Below are 11,878 nucleotides of genomic sequence, written 5' to 3' on the forward strand. Positions count from 1 at the left end.
TTGAGGATTCCTCGACTGGCCCCTCCCACCTCTACCCCTCTTGCCCCTCCCCCTCCCTCCCCTCCCCCCTCTCTGGTCTTGCCTGCTGTCCTGCCATCTCCACCTCTCTGTTTCACCTCCGGCTCTATCCCAATCTCTCTGATCGGTCCTCCAGTGATCTGTCTGCCAATTGCCATGGCGATAGCCTTGCTCCTGTCCATAGCTATCAAACGGTGCAGCATCTCTGCCATAACCTCTTCCACCATCATAATAATTTTGTCCCCTGTCCCGGTAATCTCTTTGATAATTCCCCTGGTAGCCTCCTCCTCTACCATAGCCACCATAGCTGCCTTGTGGATATCTCCCTCTGCTGTTCTGTCTACCGTAGGTTTGATCCTGTTGTGACATCCTTCCTCCTCTGTCTCCCTCAACAAACTCTAAAGATGAAGCCATGATTTTCCGAGCAGTCTGAAAGGAGAACAGCAATGAATACTTCTCTATAAAACTGATGATGATGATGTTATATCAACTTACAATTATCCACTTCATTTCAAAACTGGATGTGAGCACTGATGTTATATCAACTTACAGTTATCCACTGCATTTCAAAACTGGATGTTAGCACATCTGATAATTAAATAGGATCTATTTTATCTGGTACTTCAAAACAAAACCAAGTCTGTTGACGGACTAAAGTTCAGACTAAATCATCTGCTGCCACTGCCACTGCCACTGGACACAACACAGGCCTGGCACAAGAAGATCATCTACCACCTTTGAGATAGAAGTCAACAAGAAGGTAATTTGCTGCATGTCTGCTGGATACTGTAGTCTGTACCTGTACACCGACTACAATCACTGACACCATGCTATACAGTACAGTGTAAATTAGACAGCCCATGAATTTAACCTCATCACTTTGCTCATCCGACAAATGCTAAGGCCAAAGCCATGTGTAACACTTACATAACAGCACCTAACGTTAGATTGTCAAACATATTCGTAGTGCCTGGAGGAAGGTTAGGAATTTGTACACCACAACTACACAAGCACAACAACAGAAGTCAGAGACTCCCACTAGACAGTAATTACTTTCATTATGAACGCTAGAACGGGCTAGTGGGGTATTGTTGGCATGTCTAGCTAGGATAGATCACTGAATTCATCGTTACTTTTTGTTGTTATATTGCACTGCACTCCTAACTAGCTAAAGGCAATGTGGTAGAACTGCACTGACTGACTGACCTGATCAGGAACAAACGAGTAGGCTCTTATTATCATATACGTAGCATGCACGCAGTGCAGTGCAGTGTCAGTGAGAGTGTGCTCTTGATCTTACCTCTTTTGGCCAATTCTGTACGCACGTTTACCACCTGCTGTAGCAGAAAAACGCGTCAAGTTGTCGGAAATGATTTTAGGATGACTGAGAAAATTTTTAAGTCTACGCTTCACTCTAAATCGACCAGCAACCCGGATAATTATGGACAATGACGTGATACTGTCACCGTCCGGATTGCACCATACCACCGTCACTAGATAGCACTTGTCTCTTTTTATCGCCGCTTTTGCAGACCGACACACCAGTGCCGAGATCATGTGTGTACAGTACGCACGGCACGGTGACATCGACCGGAATCATCAGCACACACTCATACGGTACAACCTTCCCGATCCCACCATGCACACACAGCTCTTTGACATACACACACATTCTCACAAACTAGTGTGTGATAGTCTTCTTTAAGACGTAATGTTAATAATAAATTTCACGCCCACCCTATACCTACGAGCATGTCTTTCAACTTTTACATTAAATGTCTATGTTCATTTTCATCGTAACTAACAATTTAACACAATATTATCCCTGTCACTGCAAACCAATCTTCAACACATCAAAACATCATTAATTCTAATTTAGGCTAGAGTAAAGGCATAAATAATGATTCGTTTTTTCAAGGGTGGGGTTGAGGAGGGATGCAGAAATCTTTAGTTTCAACAAACTCTCTTGGAAAATAATGATTGTAATAATATTATACAGTGGTATGCATGCTAACAGTGAGCCATTAAAGTTTCCTTGCATATCCTCCTCTATACTCTTGAGACATGATTGATTATGTATCAAATGGCTTAGGTGCGTCATGATTAGTTTGACCAAGATAACAATAGGCCTAATAATAATATTTGTTTATACGACCAAAATCACACTGAGAATGATCGCACAAAAGAAACAATCAACTAATGTTCAGGTGGTTTATTAACAGTGATATTGTGGGTACAGACAATGATCAATATAACAATACATATATATCTGCACAATGAGAGTGTGATAACTTACATGAATTACAGCCAAATCTTAAATCTTGAATGATAATGATATTAGTTAAGATGAACAAAAACGAAGATAAACTGATGAAAAATGTATATCACCAGGAATCTGCAATGTAAGTTATTTCCTTGGTATCAAATGCAGTGTCTAAAATGTGACTTGAACAATATTGGAGTGCTCGTGGTTATTCATTTCAAGGATCAATGCTTTCCCCGTCCCACGCCTCCCTCCCCCTCCCATGGAACCTTTTGAAAGTCATGGGTTTTCTTGTTTTGTTTCGCCCCCCCTTTATATCTTCCGATTGTTTCATTTGTTTTCATTCATATGTTTATTTTTAATCTATTTATCTTTTTTTCTTCATTATTCTATTTTATCCTACAGGGTTAGTGAGCATAATTTAGTTTTGCAAAACTTTTTTCCCCAAACTTTTTAGCCCTCCATGGACTATATTTCATTATACAACTCAAAATATTCAATCATAATCTCTTTTGTTTTCTTAACATTTCTCTCGTAAACATTTACACAAACAAATGTTGGAGTGACTGCCACTTTAAACTGAACTTATATACTGAGAGTACCAGATACAAAATAAATATTATCTCTCATCTGCATAATATTAAATAATTTTTTTCTTCATAGAGTTAAACCTAGGGACTTTGTTTTTTAACTTTTGTACAAACAGTTGTTGCTTAATCAGAATCACAACACAATTTAGAGCGTTATTTCTCTTTTCTTTAAAAGCAAAAATAATATTATCCAGACTAAACTTTATCTGTTCTCTAGAACCTTCATTTATAATTTTTTAAAAAGTTTCATTCCAGATTGACTTACTAGTCTCACATTTTATTTCGTTTCACTCTGGACAATGGGTTGAGATATTTTCAGTATAAAATAGTGAATAGGATTTTGTTTTTAAATAAGCAACTGTACAAAATGTACAAAAGTTAGTAGTGATAAATATTCGTTTTGGAAAGAAGAGTTGGAAGATATTGTAATACAAAATTGCCTTCCAAAGGCACCCTTAGGTGTATGGTTTGCATTGATGTGCATGGCATGAAGGCGGGGGCTCAAGCCCCCAGTTTCCTCCTCCCTAAATCTGTCGTCCAATAAATGTTCCTTGTCCTGTGCTGATTGTTGCCACTAATTTTTCTTCCTTTCTTTCTGTCTTTTACATCGCGCAGAGTACTGAGTATACCGGTAGTTCGTAAAGATCGATCAAGCTATACCTGTAACTGCGTCAACACTGTATACTCTGCCAACAGAGAGCCCTTTATTATGACAAAAAGGGGCAGCTCTGTCTGTCAATGTAGAAGTGCGCCATCTTTCGTCCGTCAACCAGTCCTGTCAGGGACTGGCAATCAAGCGAGTTTCACTAACTATGATGATGGTTGTCATAATGGATATTGTATCTTCGCTTGTATTCCATTAAAAAAAGTAATAATAATAATAAGCCTGGTGTGTGAGTTAACCTTTTTTTTCCTCTCTCTCTCTTAATAATCCTTTAGAGGTCAGTTTTATTGTTATATGAATAATAAACGTAGAGACTTTCTATTCACTTGTTTTCTCGTATTAACTTGTCATATTATATCATTGATGAAAAAAAAAAAAGATGCCGGTGTTTTCTTCTCCAAGTCCTTCGTATCTATGCCCCCTTCCTCATCTAAACATCATCAGGGTGAGCCATGCAAGACGTAGCAGGTCACACATGCTTGTACTGATCATTCCCTTTGAAAGAATCCTCCGTGTTTTCCGAAGTGGTTCATAACATACAAGCTTGCTTTTTGAACTCTCAATTCTTTTTTTTTTTCTCAACTGAAGCATAACTTTGTATTTTTGTTTTTGCCAGTATGCATTCTTTTGTTTATCTGTATCATTCATCCTTTGCAAAGTCGAATGTTTATGTTTATGATGTAATTCCAGATTTATTATGTGTTATGTTTTCTTGGAAAAAGAAGAATGAAAATAAATGAATTGAATTGAGTTGAATTGAATAGATCAACCCCTCCCCACACAACTTCGAATCTCGACAGAAAACGATGATTCCCCCACCTCCCATTGCAGATGATAATGTTTTTTCTTACAATGTAACACACGTTTTTAGTTGAAAGTACATTTTTGCCCCAATGTAGATAAAAATATTGACATAATGTCGTACTTTGTTAAAACGTAATGAGGGGGGGGGGGGGGGAATGGGCACACATGATCAATTGGTATACTTTATATTTCAGTCGTTCGTGAGGTCATGCGTATACAATTTTACGAACAGCTTTATGAAACGGGCCCAGACGATCTCAATCCAATGATTGGCTATAAGCACAAGAGCGTACGCGTGACTACGCCTTTATTTTGCCAAACTTGTAAAATTGCTTATATATGAGAGGTCATTAGTTATAGATCTATATTATAATGTTCTGTCAGTCACGTCAGGCTGGTGACCGGGGGAGCTTTCATCATATTTTTATAGTCGCGAAGAGGGTAATCTATCAAACAAAAAGGGTCAGCTTCACCTTGTTATAAAGGAAATAATCCACATCGTTTTGTTTTTGCAGTTATACCCATCACTCTCGGTAGCTTCGAAACAGTCCAAAACACCCTCGAATAATGTCGCCTCGGGCTTGTTAGACTGCAAAGGTACCTTTAGTGCAAGGCTGTTTCCCTTACTGATGTGTATTACAACATTTTGTAGAGTATAATCCATCTACACCTATTTATTTGTCAATCATTATTTCACTCATGATTGATGTGTGAATTCCTTTTTAAATGGGGGTCAAGTAGCCAACTCAGTGCGAAAAGTTTTGCGTTCCCGACTCAGAGTCCCGTGAGTGGTTGAATATGGTTTTGGATAAGACGCTCACGTCAAAAATGTTTGACACCGCATCACCATCCAAATTCAGTCAAGAAGACATCCACATCAAGAAGACATGCAGCCCTTCACAGCACTAAAGTGACCTTTATATGATGACGTGAAAAATTGTGAAACGGAATTCAAGCAAGACAAGACTGAAAAGAAATCTACCAGTTTTCTATGCATTGGTGCTGAATCGAATAACACTAAATTTTGCTGCAAATGTACACAAGGAGATGTATACGAAGAAGACTTAGTTCGCATGAACTCAAGTAAACATTCCAAAAAAAAAACATTGAAGGACACATCTGTGAGCCCAACACTAAATTAGAACCAATATCATCGGAGCCTGATCTGGCAGGTTGTTACAAATGGATTTAAGATTTGGAAATTGAAGAAAGCTGATGAGATTAAGCTGACAGCTTCTGAGATGTGATACAGAAGAATGCACAGGATTATTCATTTTGATTGATTGATTGGTTGATTGATTGATTGATTGATTGATTAATGCATTAATTCATTTATTCATGCACATCCATTCATTTTTCCATTTCCAACAGAAACATATCAATACTGCACTAAAATTCAATACATAGATTACTTCACAATACATAATAAAAGATAAGTTTACAGAATATCTCAGGTGTAAGAAATGCTGAGAATGGGGAGGAATGCTAAAAAGCAGTGCTTGTATATTAGGGTGCATCCCCCACACGTAATACAACAAATTATAATATAATATATTATAATATATCATAGATTATATATGATTGGTACACTGTTATACATAAAAAGCGGAAATATGTCCTAAGAACTGCCATAGAAAATCCAGTGCAGACGTTCAAGGTAACTTATATAGGCACTGGATCAATGATTCAGTCTGCCTGACAAAGAACAGTACGATATACCTTTAAAGGGAACACAAACCTAAAGAGCAATGTGGATTGAGTGAAAGCAGTAACATTAGTAGAACACATCAGTGAACGTTTGAAGAAAATCGGACAATCAACGCAAAAGTTATGAATTTTTAAACTTTTGGTGTTGGAACCGCTGGATGACGAGTCTACTAAAGGTTGTTAGTATTAATGGCAACAATGTAAAGAAATATAAAGAAAATTCCACAAAAATTCATTTTTCATGAAAATTACAAATTCCATCAACTTGATACTGACATATGTTAAAGGTATAGCAATTATCCCCCCTGCTTTCTGAAATCGGTTTGTCAAGTGGTATTTCATAATGCTAGAAAAGTGAATTTTTCCTTTATATTTCTTTGTATTGTTGTCCACTCACACGTCATAACCTCTAGTAGTCTCCTCATCCAGCGGTTCCAACACCAAAAGTTTAAAAATTCATAACTTTTGCATCGATTGTCCGATTTTTCTCAAACTTTCACTGATGTGTTCCACTAATGTTGCTGCTTTCACTCAATCCACATTGCTCTTTGGGTTTGTGTTCCCTTTAATGATCAGGAGCAGATGACTCCGTCGAACGTTCCATAGCTTCAAAGTAAAACCAATGGACCCAAAATGATAGGCAAATGATCACTTTCATGAATGGACAACACACACACACACACAAAACAAATATCCATGTCATATGCACGTTTCATATACAAATTTAAGTGCATTGATTATTATAACAATCAAACAGATGAGAAAAGTGGTCACCAATAATGCTCTGACACTGATGATGACAACATCACTATATCCGCGTGTATGATTGTATAAAATCTCCTCTTCAGTTATTACATCCTATAAGAAAGGGGATATTTAGCTTAGACAGTGACCAAAAAGTGATTGATTCTGACAGATCTACCCATATTACGGTGGGGGGGGGGAAGCAAGGGAAGGGAAGAGAGAGAGAGAGAGGGGTGGGTAGGCAGGGGAGAAAGAGAAACGGAGAAAGTTAGGACCATTGATTATTATCAGTAACTGAGAATTATTGTGTTCGCTGTTACCCTGACGACGTGTAGCAGCCGAGATAATTGAAATTGATCGCCATATGCCGGCAAATCCAAGGTCTTACTAGCAGTAGTCATATCGTCCGGAAACATTACTGAGCACTAACGGGTAAATGCGTACGCTTAGAGCCCGAAAGAAACGTATGAGAAAGCAGAAACAAGAACAAAGGCTGGCGAAAGGGTGCTGGACAAGGCCAGGGATTCGCTGCACTACAACCACGCCCCCGTCACTCCCCCTACTAGCCCTCCCCAAAAGTACGCCACAAATCCACCTGTAACGTTGTACGTAGGAAGCAATCAATTTTGTTTGTATACGCGTACGTCGTACGAGCAGGGAGGTGGAATCCACCTCCATGGTACGAGCAACGAGGCCATCCTTGAGTGGGAAGGCCAAGCGCGCGAGATGATATCAATGCACATTTACGTTGCGCACGCACCATACACTCGCGGGCAGTAAAACGTTGGGACAGTGTACACGTTCTACTGTAAAACATTCTTCTTATTTCATCTACAGTGTACCTTGGTGGTAAGAATAAATTTAGGTTGCAAGCGGAACGTCGGGCACACAAAAGCAGACGAGCTGTACTAAAAGCTGTAAGTGAAACCGAATTTGACACTAATTTTTCCTTGCTTTTTAGCAACAAGTCAAGTTGACCAAATGATCGGTCTGTATCTGTCCGTCGGGGAATGTTCCGCGGAGACTGCGTCTGGCTTCACGGATCCCCTCCGTAGGGAAGACAGCGTTAATGGCAAAATATAAAAGAGTTCTCCGGATCAGGACAGACGGATCTTTCTGTCTACAAGTCAAGATGTATCCAATAGGGATGAATTTAGTTGTGGCTTGTGCGTTCTGTGTCAGTGTGTGCTATTTTAGATCTGCTAACGATACCTGATTAACCTCTTCATCTCGAGATGATGTTGTATTGCAGTCCGGGAAACCCGCTCATGAGGACCGCTCCCGCGTACGAGGACTGCCCCGCCTCATGAGGACCGCCCCCCCCCCCCCGCGTCATGAGGACCGCCCCCATGCCTCATGAGGCCCGGGGGGAACGCCTCATGAGGCCCCCCTATTCACTTCTATTCATGTCACATCTGACATATAAATTGTCGCAACTTTGCACGGTGATTTTTTGTTACACACACATGTCCACTATCCATGATGAAAAGAAGAAAAAATCCTATCTGTTTTTTTTTTTCAAAAATCGAGTTTTAATCAACCGATGCAGAGCGCCCATTAAAACACGTGTTTTAATGGGCGCTCTGCATCGGTTGATTAAAACTCGATTTTTGAAAAAAAAAACAGATAGGATTTTTTCTTCTTTTCATCATGGATAGTGGACATGTGTGTGTAACAAAAAATCACCGTGCAAAGTTGCGACAATTTATACGTCAGATGTGAGATGAATAGAAGTGAATAGGGGGGCCTCATGAGGCGTTCCCCCCGGGCCTCATGAGGCATGGGGGCGGTCCTCATGACGCGGGGGGGGGGGGGGGGGGGGGGGCGGTCCTCATGAGGCGGGGCAGTCCTCGTACGCGGGAGCGGTCCTCATGAGCGGGTTTCCCGGACTGATTGAGACTTATAGTTGTAACTTTTAATGCTGCTGAGCAAATAACAACACATTTGATTTGAGAGCAAGAGGTGGTTTGCCATTTTTGCTTTTTGGTCGCCAATCGTTGTTGATCTAGACTGTAGTGTTAGGCCCATTTCTGGCACTTGAACTGCCACTTGTTAACACAGACAGTCAACTAGATAAGGGCTTTCTTAGACAACGACTCCTAACTCCAGGGTCTAACCTTAACACTAACCCTACCTACCCCTAAAGCTATGGTTCCTAAATTTGGCTATCCTGGGTTTTAGGGGCTAAATCATTTTAGGCTTCTATGAAGTGGGGCAGGGTGGGGGGGGGGGAAGGAGGACAACAGCATATGAAACTCTTGCCCTAAATTTTGTACACCATCACATTTTTTGTTTTTTTGAGTGTGTGTTCATGTTTTGCTTCCATTTCCTGTTGTTAGTGTTAGATGAGTCAACCAATCTTCGCAGAAGTAACAGCTCACAAAAATATTGCTTCTGTAACGCAATGCGATGTAAATCATCTTCGCGTCAGAATATCATATTGGAAAATTGAGCAAAGAAAATGGGATTCCATGGGGATTCGAACCCGAGACCTCCGGATTGCTAGTCTGGTGCTCTACTGACTGAGCTACGTCATGTATAGAAAGCCCTAGTTCATTGTTTGTCCCAGAAACCCTAAATTCTCAATACTTAGATGGTCAAAAGCTATAGCAGTGCGCTTTGTGTGTGACACACTCGCACGCACGTAAACCTGGCATAAACCCGAAGGAAAATTCAACTTGGGAATAAATGCGAGGGATCACCGAAGTGTAAACAGAGGAAAACTGACCAGAAATGAAAATAATTTGTTATCGGAAAATTGAGCAAAGAAAATGGGATTCCATCAGGATTCGAACCTGAGACCTCTGGATTGCTAGCCCGTTGCTCTACCGACTGAGCTATAGAAAGCCCTAGTTACATCAAGTGTTCATCCCAGAAACCCTAATCAAATCCTGATGGAATCTCATTTTCTTTGCTCAATTTTCCAGTAATAAATTATACCCGGTATTCATTTCTGGTCAGTTTTCCATTGTTTACGTTTGTTATCTAGAATATTGTTAACTTTTCACTCGAAAAGTGATATTTCTTTCTCATTCTGTCAAAATGATTTGTGATGTGATGAATTCAACTAAACTGTCTTACAGGGTATACAAGTCTCAATTCGCAAAATTTTATAGTAGACCCTATGTGAAATATATGACATGATACAGTATAGATCTAATGTTTACCTAATTATGCATCGCATCACAGAACTGTTAACACTTGTGCTGCAGTCAGCACTTGCACGAGATACTTGCCCAAGCTACAGTACATGCAGTCTACAGTGTTTATTCACAGCATTCACAGCATATTTACAGCACCACACCTTCAAATACTTAGGATGTGGGCTCAAATTTCTTTGCCCCATGTCAAAATATATGATATCTAAAACTGTGCTATTACCGTCACTGACACACTCTAACATGGTAGTAGAGTACCAGCTAGCATTGTCTGTATTGTGGAGGTGTCTTGGCTGAGTGGATAAGAGCACTTGTCTCTAATCACATTAGTGTAAATTGGGTTATAAAATTGGGTTTGAGCCCAACAAAGCCAGATGCATTTGCCCTTCAGCAAGACACTTTGTCCACATTGTTGCTGTCCACCACAGAGTACACTGTATAACTGGGTACCTGGGTAGAACAAGAACGTTTATAGTCGGATGATCAGCATGTGTGCGCCTGTAAAATGGCTGTGACTGGCTGGAATGTTTCCCAGGGAGTGGAGAGTGAACACTGTCAGTGCATGTGGAAAATAATGTATCCAGTGACTGAGGTAATAAGAGTCTGTAAAATGCATTGAAATTCTTAACAAGTCTGAAATGCATTCAAAATATAGTATTTACTGAATTCCCTGCAAGTATAGAGCGATGTTAAAGTTCATATTGCAAGGTCTTGTGATTAGCTGTAGCTTTGTTAAAGAGCTTGATTGAGTTACTCTCAAATAGTGTACAGGCCATGAGGCCACAAGGCCTTGAAAACTTGTAAATGTGCTTATAATTGAGTAAACCTCAACATAGTGCTGTGTATAGAATAGAACCTGTTCATGAACATAATTTGCTTCCCACTAGGTAATAGTGGTATGATATGGTGAAATAATTTGAATTTGCTTCAAGAAATTAGCATGATACATTCCATTTTGCATGGTGTGAGTTGTGTGACATGCACTTCTCTGTAGCATGTGAATTGCGAGATTGACTGCACAAGCTATTTTTTGAAGGTGTGCTGTACCGAAATAGCTATTAAAAAAGAATATACAGTTTAAAAAAAAAGAAGAAATCTAGCTTATTCTCTTCTGTCTGATGTGAATAGGAAATTAATTAGATTTGATTTGACATTCATTGGGGTGATGTGAAAAGGCCTTTTGTTGTGGTTGTGTCATCCATGGTGCTTTGATTGTAACGAATCATGTTAAACTTGTGTTACTTCTGTGAATGAGAGAGTGAGTAGAGATACAATTTGTACGTGACTGCAAGAGGCTCACTTTTGTAGGCCTATAGCTGTAGGTATCAGAGGGTTGACCTTGACATACAATATATAGTGAATTAGGAGAAGACAAGGATGTTCTCTATGGTGAATAATAAATCCTCTGCCCACTCAAAATTATTATGCTGTGAGAGGTACTCAAGTTGATTGCATCGCCTTCCTGTGCTATATAGGATGTATTCTGAATCAGTAGCTGATGATAGTAAAAGCGCCCAACAATGTTAAAGCTATCAAAGTTTGATCAAATTAATGATCCTAGCATCAGGTGGTTTTCAGATGCGACTGATTGACAAATTGCCCTTCATGGACGTCATTGAACACAGATTGATCAGCATTTGAGAGTACATGAGTATGTTCGCCCATAATTTTTATAATGGCTATTGCTGAAAAAACACTTCTTGGTGTTCATTTACGTCAGTGAGTGGCAGTTTGAGGATCTGTTACAATCCAATCAAGGTTTGCTTTTCACAGTATGTATTGATAGTGAGACAGGTGGCACTGCACTGATGAATAAGACCATTAAAAACAAACAGTGCAAGGTTTTGTGCAGTCGGCGTCAGAGCTAGCTAGCTCAATCAAAAACACACTTTTCAAGTACCAATTCAGACCCTTTCATTCTAGCTACCCA

The sequence above is a fragment of the Diadema antillarum genome, unplaced genomic scaffold (genome assembly GCF_040938485.1).
Source record: "Diadema antillarum isolate AM-2024a unplaced genomic scaffold, OU_Dant_1.0 seq00000966_RagTag, whole genome shotgun sequence".
Taxonomy (NCBI): domain Eukaryota; kingdom Metazoa; phylum Echinodermata; class Echinoidea; order Diadematoida; family Diadematidae; genus Diadema; species Diadema antillarum.